We start from the raw sequence: 15492 nt of genomic DNA, 5'->3' as shown, positions 1-15492 counted from the left end.
CCTGAGTCATCACCCTAGCTCTCCTGCGTGCTTGGCATTTACTGATATGTTCCTTCACAGCCAGCCTGAAATACGTATTTCGATATTTCTAGAAGTATTCGAAGAAGGACAACATCATGAGTAATGTTTTAGAGTGGAGTGTTTATGAGACTTCTGAAGAAAAGAAGATGGACTTTCCCCCTCCCCCCTCCCCATAATTCAGGTGATGTGGCATCCTGTCACTGGCAGCAACATAGCTTTGTTCTTGAAGTTCTCATTTTGTGAGAGGCCTAATAACTTGTAGGCATCACTGAGTACAGCCACTCAATTTTCCACGAATAGTGTGGAGTTTTGTCACATATAGAGCTGATTGTACTCAGTCTGCAGTACCACAGTGTGTGTTTGCCAGAAAACATGAGTGACAGGGAGAAATATTTTATGATGGAGAGAGGGAAAGAGAGGTCATTTCACTAGTTTTATACTGAAACCCACTGTCAAATCCTAAATATTTAAAAATGATGTAGGACTAACATTCATTTCTTTCCCACACTTGGAGACATGGCAGAAAAATCATTTTTTAAAGGGAAGCCAGGATATATATTAACTTGAGAGCCAATTTTCCATGATCTAACTCTGGAAGTATCACCTAAATTGAGCTTAAGCTATATGACGTAGTGGAAGAGCATTCTTCTTTGGAGTCAGGGTATGTATTGATCTGGAAGCTTTTTGTAAGTGCAGTTTTATTTTCCACTTCCCCTTACCTAGGATGCCTCATTCTTGTGTCTGTTATGGAACTTTCCATAAAGCTCCCTGTACAAATCTCTGAGTGGCTTTTCAAAGTCAAAGCTTACTTTCAGGAGCTAATGATGGAGTGGGCTTCATCTTGGCTCCGCCTGCTGCTGTTAGTCATGCTGCTTTCTGTCCTCTTTTCATCTTTGCTGAAGCTTTGAAGCACCGTCTTTGATTTCTACGCACTGTTCTGAGTCACTGTTTGATTCCTTGGAAGAGGCAAAAAGGCTCATATGCTGGTTACTCTGTGATTGTTTTTCTTTTTGCTTGGCAACTTTCCGTGCAGTTGTGGTGATGCTGGGCTCTCCCACGTGTGGGCCAAACTCACTTTGAAGGTAGTGGGAACCCCAGGTGTGATGGGGCTTTTATTTGACTGCTCTGTATCTTCTCTTTGTTTCCCTGTCTGAATGTCCTGCATCTTGTTCTTTGTCTCTTCCTGTGGCTGCCTGTGTCTTTTTCTTCTCTCCCTTCATTCTTGCCTTTCCCCTACTTCCCTTTTCTTATCTCCCCTTGTGTGTGTGTGTGTGTGTGTGTGTGTGTGACATATGTGTCTGTTCATATGAGTGTTTATACATGTGTATATATGACAGTATGTGTGTGTGTGTGTGTGTGTTTAGGCCAGGAGTTGACATCAAATGCTTTCCTCAATTGCTTAATTTTGAGACAGGGTCTATTAGTGAACCTGGAGCTCTTTAGGGATCTGGATGTTTCTGACCTTCCAGAGCTGGGATTATAGACATACTCTGCTGATCTACCTTTTATAAGTTTTTATGTGATTCTGAAGGACCTGGTCTCATGACCCTCCAGCTTGCACTTTGCTGACTGCCACATTTTCTCCATTTTCATTTTGTTAAAAAAAAAATCCGGGCCTGGTAGATGACACAGTGGGTAAAGGCACTTGCTTCCAGGCCTAGTGATAGGCACATGGGCTCCAGAACCCAAGAACTTTCTCCTGTAAGTTCTTTGATGCCATGTCCTGCATAGTTTGCATCCTGGAACCATGACTAGGAGCAGAGAGGGAATGGAGAAAGGACAGACGCACAGATACATGTACAGCAAAGGCAGAGTCAGTTGTGTGTGTTCTGCTCACTCTCATGGAATAGCACTGCTAGTACTGGCAAGCTGTAACCTCACTGTGTTTATTAGGTTTAGGATTAGCTCATCCCTGTATGAGGCCTTCATAGTTTAACAGTCTCAGCCTGTAGACATCCAGGAGAAGGAAGCTACATTTGCCAATTTTTGTACATACTGGTTATAATTGCTTGCAATTGGAATCCTGAGGAAAACTTGGTCTTTCCACTGAGGTTGGCCCCTACAGAGCATGGCCTTCCAGATTTTCTATGTGTCTGAGGCCTTCGAATCCTTGACATGGCTGTCTCATATCAACAGTACATGTTCGCTCAGGAATTCACTCAGGGCTTCCTCTGCTCTCTATACTCTGACCTCAACATGTAGAGGATATACATGTGCTCACATATATCCACACACACATAAATACAAAAGGTATTAAAATTCTACTTGACCCTTTAAAAGCAGACAAGATTCCAGCAGAGAGGTGGACATGGTCATTGTCTCCCACCCGTAACGTAGAAGCTATCTGTAATCAGTACCTGCTGGCAAAAGACAAATCTGTTTTCTCTAGTGATATCTCCTGGGTATACCACACTTCAACACAAGCCACATGCCCAGGAGTACTTGGTCAACAGAAAATAAACTCAATGATATTTTTGAAGACTTGATGTCTCATTTTGCTTTGGGCATTCTTTTTTGTCTTATTGATCTTTTGCTTGTTTGCTTTGATTTTTTTTGTTTCTGTGGTGTGTGTGTGTTGAAGACATCCAACATCATTTTTTTGTGTCTTCATGTGTATTTGAATACTTGTATACATGTTACTGAATATCCGTGTACATCTACACATGTAAATATGTATAGACACATTCATATACACTACACATATGTCAAAAGCAATGAAGGCCTCAGTAAAAGGCCACAGTCTTGGGTTTACTGTGGGAAAGTACTGTATGTGTCTGGCACAGCTCTGTGAGGTGCCAATAGGTTTGGGAAATGTGTTGAAATGATTGAGATGTGTGAGAAAGTCAATCAAACGTTTATCTGGATGTTATTTAATGAAGAAATGAGTCAGACAAAGTGACACTTGTAGCTGAGACCTCATTCACACATTTCTTCAGTGTTAAGTTTTTTTTTTATTTTTTCCCTTTGAGTTTATTTTGAGACTGGGTCTTGCCACGCAGCTGTGACTGGCTGGGTACTTCCTATAGCTCAGTCTGGCCTTAACTTATGTCACTTCTTCTATTTCAGCTTCCTGAGTGCTGGGATTACAGGAGTGTGCCACCATATTCACTTCAATATTAATTTTTTTATTGGATATTTTATTTACATTTCAGATGTTATCCCCTTTCCCCCTTTCCCCCACCTCCACCCAGAAACCCCCTATCCCATCCCCACTCCTCCTGCTTTTATGAGGATGTGCCCCCACCCACCTACCCACCCCCACCTCCTGCCCTCGAATTCCCCCACACTGGGGCATGCAGACTTCACGGGACCAAGAACCTTCTCTCCCAAGTGCATGCTGACAGGAGCCTGATATAGCTGTCTCCTTAGAGGTCTGCCAGAGCCTAAAATATACAGAGGAGGATGCTCACAGCTAACCATTCAACTGATCATGGGGTTCCCAGAGTTAGAGAGAAGACTGAAGGAGTTGAAAGGGTTTGTAGCCCCATAAGGAGAGCAACAATATCAACCAACCAGAGCTCCCAGGATCTAAACTACCAGCCTGGGAGCACAAAGGGAGGGGCTCAATACTATTCTTAATTAAATACATTTATTTAGAGTGTGTATACATAGTACAGTACATTCCAGTGGTATGTGTGTCAAAGGACAACTTGTAGGAGATCATCAAACTTAGGGGCAATCACCTTTCCATACATACATACATTCATACATACATACATACATACACACATACACACATACATTCATACATACATACATGCATACATACATACATACATTCATACATACATACATTCATACATACATACATACATACATACATACATACATAGCCAGCCCTTAATATTAACTCTATGCCTTGTTTTGTTGTTGTTATTTTGTTTTGTTTTACTTTTTGGCTTTTACGACAGGGTTTCTCTGTGTAGCCATGACTTTCCTGGAACTCACTATGCAGACCAGGCTGGCCTTGAACTCAGAGACTGGCTGGCTTCTGCCTCCTGAGTGCTGAGATTAAAGGCATGTGCCACTACCATGTGCCCTCAATCTTAACTCTTATCCAGTGGTCTTCGTTGGCTATTTAATACAGTATTGCATGTATACTCAAGGTTTGCCAAAAAATTCCATGCCTCTAGAAGCTTTTAGGAATATATTTTTTGGGAGTTGATGTCTTTAAAATTTTGTCTTAGTTTACAAAATCAGAGGGAGTAAAATATCAATTGCATTCTTCCAGATTGTTAATACTTTAGAACTCAAAAGGCCACTGACCATGGTGATCAATTGTTTTAGGAACTGGGTACCTTATAGTGGTAAGAAATGAGAGGAAAGTGCATAGTTCAGACAGTGGATGCTGACTCCAGCTCTGCTCTCAGATTTTATATTTTGCATACATGGCTACTTCGTTCTGTATTTTTCATGGAGTACTAGGCTCTTCAGCTTCTCTAGAGCTATTGTACGGAACACAAGACAATGTGCACTTATCCCTTAGTGCTCACAGGGTTTGGTTCTCTGTCCCTATAGATGTTCAATTGCCTTTCAAACAGTAGTGTAATGTGTGCAAAAATTCATGTTCATAATCTCGTTTACCATGACTTGTATCTAGATTACTTCTATTACCTAATGTAATGTGAAGTCTGTGCTAATAGCTGTTATATTATATTGCTCAGGGAATAATAGTAAGAAAATCCCTGTGTGTGTTTCATAGGATGTAATCTTCTGAGTGTTTCTAGTTTGCAGGTGCTTGGCTCTTCACATGCAGATAGATCCCACAGTGTTTGAGGGCTGACTGCATTTAGAAGCACCTTGGGTAAGATGTGTCCACACAGAAGTGTGCTATGACATTTGGTTGAATGATCAGAAGAGTGCAGAGCAACCACCTGTTAGTTTCTGGAACAGAAGCCAAGCCACAGGTAAATGACAGAGGTTTACTGCTGGAATAGAGCTTGAAACCCATTCAGCATTCAGCCTGATATTTTCTTTTTTTTTTTTTCTGACTAAAAAGTGTGTAGGTCAGCTTTCTGTGACAGTAATAAAATATCTGACGTAGCTACATTACAAAGAGGAAAAGGGTAGTTTGGCTCACACAATCGCAACCTATATCCATTGTACCATTGATTTTGGCCTGTGGTGAGTAGGGAGTGTAGGGGGAGGGCACGGGAAAGTGTGGGTAAAAGTGGCTGGGGAACACAGAGAGTTCCTCTCGCCAGGCTGTGGGTAGTCTGCAGGGAACGCTCTGGGTTTCTCCAGCTGGAAGTTAGGCCAGGCTGCTGTGGCTCACTAAAGGCCTCTCTATGGTTCTTCACGGTGCGGGCCCCGAAAGTCCATGGGTTTTTACAGGCTTTAATGTCATGGGGGATGGTGGATGGATCTGGATGCACCCCCCCCCCCCAAAAAAAAACCCCAGGGCAGCCCTGAGTTAAATAGGGAGTGAAAGAGGGGGGAGGGGCTGGGGAGGAATGCTCTGGCCTTCAGGTACCTCATTAATATGTAAATCTCTCTAGGGCCTAGGGCCTGTTAATCATGCCCTCTACCTGTGCCCTACATGACTGAAGGGTGTAGGTTGAATGGAGATTATACCTCTAGTCCACGGCCAGACAGGAAAGCAAAACCACATCTCATGAGTGAAGGAGCAAGGGGGTGAGCAAAAGGAACCAAAATTCCACCACCTATAAGGGCATACCTATAATGACCCGAAGACCTTCAGTAAGATCCCTACTTCTCAAAAGTTCTATTATCTCCCATTACCCACCCTTTAATTCATGGCTTTTGGAGGTGGACCCACAACATCTGAATTGCAGAAAGATGGACTGATCCTCCGTAAAGCATTCCAACAGAACAAAAACTAGATGTGAGCTCACAGGAAGTTCAGTATTCTGACTGCCTAATTCCTTCTCCAAATTCATGGCTCTGGGGATGCCTATCCCAACAAGGATATGTTTCCTGTGGCTTTAGAAAAGCCCAGCACATCACATACCAAAGCATGCAGCATTGCTTTCTCTTCCACTCCACCTCCTCTAATATTGGTTTTATTGTCCCATAGTTTATTATGTTGAAAGATATAGGAGAGAACAGTGGGCAGCAGCAATGGCAGCCACTCACCTGAGTCAAATAGTCCAGCAGTTAGCAGATACTTACTGTGGTGTATGGATATGGTTTAAATATGTCTCACAAAGTTTCTCGTGTCAGTATTATGATCCTCAGTATTGCAAGGTTGGCATATGGTGGTACCTTTAAGAGATGGAGCTTAGTGGGAGAAAGTTATGTCATGGGGCACGTGCCCTCCAAGAGAATTGTGGGATGACCAGCTTTTCTTGCTTTCTACTTTATACATGGTGTCTTTTTTCCCTGCTTACATTCCTTCCAAGTGCCATGGGCCCATATTCTAAATCTATAAGCTAAATGAACCTTTTTTCCTTATAAAGTTAACCTGGTTCATGTATTTCATTATAGTACCAGACAACAAGTACAAAACACACCATGGAATTGGTGTATCTCATCAGTTTTGGTTTTAGCAGGAAGGCCAAAACATTAGGATGTATGCCCAGAGGTGTGATTTGGGATGTCCCAAAAGCAGAGTGGAGGCTGTCAGAGGCATACAGGGAAAGAGGAAGTTGAGTGAAATCTTTCTTCCTGGTACCTAGGAAACTCTCAGTACCTTTGCATGGTACCCATCAGCTTTTCTCTATTGGTCACCCACTCCACATGCTCCCTCGTTGATAAGAATTCTAAGGGCTAAGGCATGGTGATTCTGCAGAACTTCAAAACAAAGGGTGAGGATTTAAAAGCCTCAGACTCAAATGGTTTTGCTCCTGTAGATGGATGTGATGCTGACAGCGGAGAACACATCTCCCAACAGCCTTCAGTTGCTAGTGTGTTTCTCATTAAGAGAGAACACAGCCCTTTGCTTATGAAAACTTCTCTTTCTTTTGCTTTTAATTGAACAAACTATATTTAATGCATGTTTAATATGAAGCTTTTAATATGAAGCACAAGCTGTGAATGAATTACCCTTAACCTTTCAAACTCTTCAAAATAGTAACTATTTGCAGAGCCGCCCACATGTGATTCAATGCACTAAGAATTTTTTCCAACAAGCTCGAGTCCCAGCATGATTTCTTCCTGTGTAGTTTTGCTATGCCTGGGCCATTTCCAATCTTTCTATTCTCTGGTCCTTTTGTGATGATTCTGGATCAGAGCATCAGCATCCTGAAAACAGCCTTAGGTATAGGGCTTATGCTGTTGCTTATGCTTTTAACCAGGCTGTGGGTTACACTAGAACAGATCCATTTTCAAATTTCATTTCTTACTTTACTAACAACTATATTTTAAATATGCAGGTATTTAGTTTTCTCTCTGATCTTTGTGTTTGCTTTGAGTTGTTTGATACTAGGTAACTTGACTGTTTTTCTTTGTGATATGTGTGTGTTCATGTGTGTGCACTCGTGAGTACATGCATTGTTGGATATTGTTCCTTAGGAACTTCTTTTCTTGTTTTGTTTTTGAGACACAGTTTCTAACTGGCCTGGGGTCTACCACATGGGCTTCACTGACTGGACAGTGAGATCCAAAGATCTGCATGTCTCTGCCTCCCTGGTCTTGGGATTAAATGCATCTAGCTTTTTATGTGGGCTCTGGGGACTGAATTCAGATCCTCATGCATTCATGGCAAGCACTTTGCCTACTGAGCTATCTACCTAGTCCTGGTTACTTGGGCTTTATACCTGAAAAGTCAGTATTTCTAGGGCCTGCTGTATACTTGATGTCAACTTGACATAAGATAAAGTTATATGAGAGGAGGCAATCTAAACTGATAAAAATGCCTCAATTAGATAAGGCTGTAGGCAACCCTGTGGGGCATTTCCTTAATTAGTGATTGATAAAGGAGGGCCAAGCTCATTGTGGGTAGTGACATCTCTGAGCTGATGGTCCTAGTTTCTATAGGAAAGCAGGCTGAGCAAGCCATGGGGAACAAGCCAGTAAGACACATCCCTTCATGACCTCTGCATCAGCTCCTGCCTCAAAGTCATTCCTCTGTTTGAGTTCCTGTCCTGACTTTCTTTGATGATAAACAGTGGTGTGGAAGTGTAAGCTAAATCAACCCTTTTCTCCCCAAATTGCTTTTGGTGATGTTGTTGCATCACAGAAATAGTAACCCTAACACAAGATAATTAGACCTTTAGAGCAATCTTTTTTTAAGCAAGAAACTCTTCTGCTTTCCTCTTGTTTCTAGTTTCTCACTAATGATATTAACAGTTTCTTTACTGTAAACAGTGGGTAAAGTGCTTGCTGTGTAAGCATGAAGACTTGAGTTTGGATACCCAGGTTGCATTGCATAAAAGCTGGACATGGCAGCACCTTCTTGTAGCATCAGCATTCAGTGGGTGGGAGAGAGGAACACTAGTAGATCCTAGGGGCTTGCTAGCCTGTTGGGAGCTGTTTGCTGCTTCTCTGAAACAGAGAATAGAAAAGAGAGAGAAAGTCTGTCTGCCAGGCAAACTCAAGGCAGGTCAGGGCCTGTTGGCTGATTTCCCGGCCTGCTGAGGCATGGAACAATAAGAGCAGGTGCTCCTGAGGCTCAAGGAGAGGGGCTGAAGATTCTATTGACCTTGGTGGGAGGAACAGAGAGGCTTTTGAGATGGAAACAAATGTCTCATGTACATTTTAGCAAAATTGTTTCTGGTAGCTTGTGTCTTTGCTTTCCACAGGACTGTAATATAAGAAGGCTATGAGAAATACACTCAAGGCTGTCTGGTACTCACCAAGCAGCCCTCCTACATCTGTGTCTTGCATCTTTTAAAAAATCTTTCCTATAATCAGTCTTGCTCCCCACTCTGGGGACTGTTCGACTTTGTACCAGCTGGACCCCTGCACTAGCTAGACAGTCTAGCCAGAATGGTGAGTTCTGGGTTCAGTGTAAGAGCATGTGTAAAAATAAGGTGGGAAAAGATACATGAAGATACCCACCATCAACTTCACACACACAAACACATGCATACATGGGCACATGTATCCTCACATACACATGCACATTTGTACACAACAACAACATGCATACACATGTGCATACACATGATAGATAGCTGGAAGTCTATATATAGATAATAGATGAAAGAGTAGATGATATATATATATATATATATATATATATATATATATATGAATGATAAATTATAGATAGATGAAGATTTAAAAGAAAAATAAGCATATTAACAGATAGATGCCAGTTAACAGATGAGAGGGGGACAGAAAAAGAAGGAAGAGAAACAAAGAGAAATTTGGAAGTAGTATAATTTCCAAGCCACCTTGATGCTGCAAATGCTGATGAGCTCACCAGGAATGCTATTTGTTTTTCTTCCCACCTGTTTATAGCCTATCCATCAGTCAGCCCCTGGATTGATAAACAGCATGGAAGTACACTGTGCCAACTTGGGAATAAAATTATGTTTCAGTACTTCTTTTCATTTACATAATAACACAAAATAAATTCCTGCAGCTTGCTCCTCTACAGCTGTGATGTTATATCCTGCCATTTCAAGCTCCTTATGATCTGGCTCGACTTAACATATTCTTGTATCCAGGTTGCCTCTTTCCTCTAAGACAGTGCTTCTGTCTTAGTTTGCATCTGGAATGTTCTTTGTGATGGAAGATCTTGATTGTCGAGTTCACAGGTTCTAGAAACGCCTTGGAGACAGGCCTCTGGTCTTGCCAGTGAGGAAGTTTCTAGATTGGGGTAGATAAGATTAGAAAACCTATCCTCAATGTGGGCAGCACTATCCTAATACTGGGGTCCTGGCCTGCATAATGAGGACAGTTAAGACACTGCTGTTCTTTTTTTTTTTTTTTTTTTTTTATAATTTATTTTATTTTATGTAAGTACACTGTAGCTGTCTTCAGACACCCATATGAGGGCATCAGATCTCATTATGGATGGTTGTGAGCCACCATGTGGTTGCTGGGATTTGAACTCATGACCTCTGGAAGAGCAGTCAGTGCTCTTAACCACTGAGCCATCTCACCAGCCAGACACTGCTGTTCTTAATGGGGTTGTTGTGATGCTTGTTTGAGATCATTTATTTGAGCATGAGCTTAGATGTGTCAAAAAACTTGAATGGCCTAAGGAAGTATAGTAAACAAGTTAATATAGTATGGGTTCAAGCTAGCCAGAAGGGGATATATGTCTCACAAGAAAAGGCAAGAGCCATAGCAGCAGCCACAACATCATCAACTAAGCACATTATCCAACCTCCAATTTCCACAAGATGAGGAAAGGCTAATGGACCTCACACCATGGAGAGAGAGAAGAGCACAGTCAACCTTTATGTTAAGCCATATGTTTACAAGATATTTGCCCCAAGGGAGACATTATCTTTATAAAACTGAGTGCTGTGTGTATGAATGTTATTGCATGAACACATGCATATAGATGTATGGAGGTTGGAGGTCAATCTAATGTGTCATTCCTCAGAAAGACATCGACCTTGTTTGGACAGGGTTTACCTTTTGGCATGTGGCTTACCAGTTTTGCTGAGTAATACTCCATTGTGTAATGTACCACATTTTCTGTATCTATTCCTCTGTTGAAGGACATCTGGGTTCTTTCCAGCTTCTGGCTATTATAAATAAGGCTGCTATGAACATAGTGGAGCATGTGTCCTTGTTATATGTTAGAGCATCTTCTGGGTATATCCTATTCCATTGATCTTCCTGCCTGTCTCTGTACCAATACCATGCAATTTTATCACTACTGCTCTGTAGTACAGCTTTAGGTTAGGGATGGTGATTCCCCCAGAATTTTGTTTGTTTTTGAGAATAGTTTTCGCTATCCTGGGTTTTTTGTTATTCCAAATAAATTTGAGAATTGCTCTTTCTATCTCTATGAAAAAATTATTTGGAATTTTGATGGGGATTGCATTGAATCTGTAGATTGCTTTCGGCAAGATGGCCATTTTTACTATATTAATCCTGCCAATCCATGAGCATGGGGAGATCTTTCCATCTTCTGAGATCTTCTTTGATTTCTTTCTTCAGAGACTTGAGGTTCTTGTCATACAGATCTTTTACTTGCTTGGTTAGATTCACACCAAGATATTTTATATTATTTGTAACTATTGTGAAAGGTGTCATTTTCCTAATTTCTATCTCAGCCTGTTTATCCTTGGAGTAGAGGAAGGCTAATTATTTGTTTGAGTTGGTTTTATATCCAGCCACTTTGCTGAAGTTGTTTATCAGGTTTAGGAGTTCTCTGGTGGAAGTTTTAGGTTTACTATCATATCATGTGCAAATAGTGAAATTTTGACTTTTTCCTTTCCTATTTGTATCCATTTGACTTCCTTTTGTTGTCTAATTGCTCTAGCTAGGACTTCCAGTACCATATTAAATAGGTAAGGTGAGAGTGGGCAGCCTTGTCTAGTTCCTGATCTTAGTGGGATTGCTTCAAGTTTCTCTCCATTTAGTTTGATGTTGGCTACTGGCTTGCTGTATATTGCTTTTACTATGTTTAGGTATGGGCCTTGAATTCCTGATCTTTCCAGGACTTTTAACATGAAGGAATGTTGAATTTTGTCAAATGCTTTCTCAGCATCTAGTGAGATGATTATGTGTGTTTTTTTCTATGAGTTTGTTTATATAGTGGATTATGTTGATGGATTTCATAAATTGAACCATCCCTGCATTCCTGGGATAAAGCCTACTTGATCATCATGGATAGTTGTTTTGGTGTGTTCTTGGATTCCATTTCTGAGAATTTTATTGAGTATTTTTGCATCGATATTTATAAGGGAGATTGGTCTGAAGATTTCTTTCTTTGTTATGTCTTTGTGTGGTTTATGTATGAGCATATTTGCGGCTTCATACAACAAATTGGGTAGTGTTCCTTCTGTTTCTATTGTGTGGAATAGTTTGAAGAGAAATGGTGTTAGGTCTTCCTTGAAGGTCTGATAGAATTCTGCACTAAAACCATCTGGTCCTGGGCATTTTTTGGTGGGGAGACTTTTAATGACTGCTGCTATTTCTGTAGCAGTTATGGGACTGTTTAGATGGTTTATCTGCTCCTGATTTAACTTTGGTACCTGGTATCTGTCTAGAAAATTGTCCATTTCATCCAGATTTTCCAGTTTTGTTGAGTATAGGTTTTTGTAGTAGGATCTGATGATTTTTTGAATTTCCTCAGTTTCTATTTACAGGGTAGTCTCCCTTTGGGATTTCTTTATTGATTCTACTTCCATTTTTAGATCCTGGGTGGTTTTGTTTAATTCCTTCACCTGTTTGGTTGTGTTTTTTTGCAATTCTTTAAGGGATTTTTGTGTTTCCTCTTTAAGGGATTATACCTGTTTACCTGTGTTCTCCTGTATTTCTTTAAGGGAGTTAATTATGTCCTTCTTTTTTTTTTTTTTAAAGGCACAACTAATCCCATTGTATTATGAAAGCAAATGTAAAAATAAACAATTTAAAGCAATATGGTGATTATAGATTAATATACAGACACTCTTAAGAACATGGATTAAGTTATAACCCCAAATCATGACTTTTAATCTTAATTAGTTGCCACATCTCAAGTCACTGGTACATGGTCAAGAATTATCTAAAGTCAACACTGTAGTGGCAGTATAAATGCACTCCCTAGTTTTAGAATATAGAAAATGGTGGAAGTACAGTTGAGTTTATTGAAAATACCACATAAAGTATTAATTACAAGTGACAAACTGAGTTGTAAAATTTTTTCATCCAATTTACCTTCTCTCAGACTTTTAATGTAATATTTTATGAATTTAAACACTACCATGTATTTAAAATATTCCACATTTTAGGATTAATGGCATCAAGATAGGAAATACTTGACCTTTACAGGAACTTTCACCTACACTGGTGGCTTTTCAAGTAATGACAGACATGTATTGCTGCATACCTAGTCCTTAGTATGCTTTTGTATACTTGCTACTCAGTCACTAAATTTTATTAACATGTAAGTCATTAGGCCCCAAACTAAAGATAAACTGTAAAATTGGGCAGTGTTTTATTTTCCTTTACATCTTAATAAATACTTCTTGATGACTGCACGTGGGGTAAGGCTGCTTGGTAGTTCAGAAAGGTCCCAGCGATGGTGTTTTCCTGACAGCATGTAGTCTTCCTTAGTGAGTGGAATGACTTGTATGATGTCACTGTCAAACCAGCAAGACTGCATTTGTGCCCCATTTTCAGGATTGTTGGTAACCTGGGCATACTTTCCCCAAATAACCTTGTCTCCTTTTGTCACAAGGCCCAACTCACTCACATTCACTTCAATAACTGCACCTTTGGTGATCACACCCAGGGTTGTATATAATGGGGATGATGGATTCTTTTTCACACTGAGTATAGACAGGCAAAAAGTCGCTTTTAGCTCAGGGTGTGTGACATAGGCTTTTTTTGAAATGTAGATCCATTGGCCTAATGAACTTTTCATATTTAGGTGGTTTTCTTCTAAAATCATCACCAGCAAAGCAGACTTTAGTAACCATTCTCTTCCCTGCCTTCTTTTTACTTTTTCCTGTTCGAACAACTTTCAATACTTCTGTTTCTCCTTGGGCATGAACTTTGGGTAGAGGCACTTCCCATTTTCCTGATGTTTCTTTTCATTTTTGCTTAATCATGTTGGAAAGTACTTTTGCTCTTGACTGTCCCTCTCTGTCCAGCAGATAGGCAGGCACTGCTGCCTGTGGAGTCTTCTTGTCATCCTTCTGCTTGGTGTTTCTCTTTTCATGCATCTTAATAGTCTTTTTGATTTGTATTTTCTCCACATGGCACTGTTTATGGTAGAGCTTAGCCTTCAGGACAATCTTTTTTTTTTTTTTCTTTCTTTTTTTGCCTTCTTTGAACATTCATGGGCCTCCCAACCTTCTTTCTTTCTCTTTTTCTCATGGTAGTCCAAACGATATGGATAACGATATGGATATCATTTGTGGTGCAATTTAATATATTCATTTTGTGACATGATGACAGCCAAGGAGCAGCTGTCTGCGACCTCCCGGGTTCCAAAAACCTCTTAATTTCTGGATGTCACTGGCCCATGAGTCTTGTTCGCTCAGGCCAGAACAGGAAAGGGTAGTCCTTTAAGTCTCATGTCTCTCTTAAAGTCCTCTATCCTCATCATGAGAAGTGATTTTAATTCTGAATCCTGCTTTTCTGGTGTGGTGGGATGTCCAGGACTTTCTATGGTGGGAGAACTGGGTTCTGATGATGCCAGGTAACCTTAGTTTCTGTTACTTATGTTCTTGTACTTGCCTTTCAACATCTGGTTATCTCTAGTGCTACCTGCACTCACTGTCTGACTGGAGCCTGTCTCTCCTGTTATCTTGCTTGTGTCTGAACTCCTCAGAGTCCAGCTGTCTCTGTGATCCTGTGAATCCTGAGCTCCTGGGTGGAAGAGCTTCTGGGACTCAGGCTGCCTCTGGGATCCTGAAGTCCTATGATCCTGGTGTGTTAGAGCTCCTGAAAATCTGGCTTCCTCAACTGCTCTGAGTGCAGGGGATTCTCCACTACTCTGAGTACAGTGGTTCCTCCGCTGCTCTGAGTACAGTGGTTCCTCTGGGATGGGTTAGGATATGGTGTCCTCGGGGGAGCAGACCTGATAGGAGTCTGCCCTGGCAGAAAGGCATTATTTTATTTTTGATATTGTAATATAATTACCACATTTTACTTTCCCTTCCTCCCTCCAAACACTACCATATATCTCTCCTTGCTCTCTTTCAAATTTATGGCGTCTGTTTCCATTAATTGTTATTACATGCATAAACATGTACATATGTATGTATTTCTAAATATAAATTGCTCAGGCTTTATAGTGTTACTTGTATGTATGTTTTCAAGAATGACCATTTGGTATTGGATAATCAATTGGTGTGATCCTTCTTGGAGAAAACTATTTTTTCCACTCTTAGCATTCCTTAGTTGCCTGAAGTATTTTGTGAAGGCTTAAGGGCTCCTTGGCTTTCCTTAATCCACTTTGGCATGACCATTGGTGTCATCCTTGTTCAGTTTACATTTGGGCAGTCATGTTGGTGAGGTTTTATATGTATAGTTTCTGATATTAGTAGGAGACTCAGTCTCATAGCAAACTCCCCAATCCTCTTCCTTGTTGAATCTTTCTGTCCCATCTTCCACAATGTTCTGTTAAGTCTTTGGCACAGAAGTGTTTTGTAGATGTACATAATGGGACTGGGCTCCACAATGTTGGATTTTGATTGGTTGTGGTTTTCTGCAGTGGTCTTCATTTATTGCAAAGAGAACTTTCCTGAATAAGGGGGTAAAGGAAGACTACACTTATCTGTGGTTATGGGGACAAATCTATATAGATAGTTTTCTGGGATTATGCTATTTAGTAAATTGGAAGTTAGAGATTTGCTTTAAATAACCATGAGTTCACTAGCATGGAGTAGATAGTTAGGTGTCTAGCAGCAGACATAGTTTCCCTCATGATGTGAAATGCAAATTTGACAA

General features: G+C 40.5%; 1 protein-coding gene and 1 pseudogene across 1 annotated transcript in view; one reads left to right on the top strand and one right to left on the bottom strand.

Annotated features, from left to right (window-relative positions):
- LOC117694026 (claudin-34-like) overlaps window positions 1–15492 on the top strand; it is a 572054-nt gene that overhangs the window by 146507 nt on the left and 410055 nt on the right. The gene's annotated exons all lie outside the window — the stretch shown is intronic.
- On the bottom strand, window positions 13048–14008 carry LOC117694325 (ribosome biogenesis protein NSA2 homolog; annotated as a pseudogene).

Source organism: Arvicanthis niloticus, chromosome X (genome assembly GCF_011762505.2).
Source record: "Arvicanthis niloticus isolate mArvNil1 chromosome X, mArvNil1.pat.X, whole genome shotgun sequence".
NCBI classification, from domain to species: domain Eukaryota; kingdom Metazoa; phylum Chordata; class Mammalia; order Rodentia; family Muridae; genus Arvicanthis; species Arvicanthis niloticus.
Note: the sequence above shows the minus strand (reverse complement) of the source record. Positions and strands in the feature narration are given on the sequence as shown.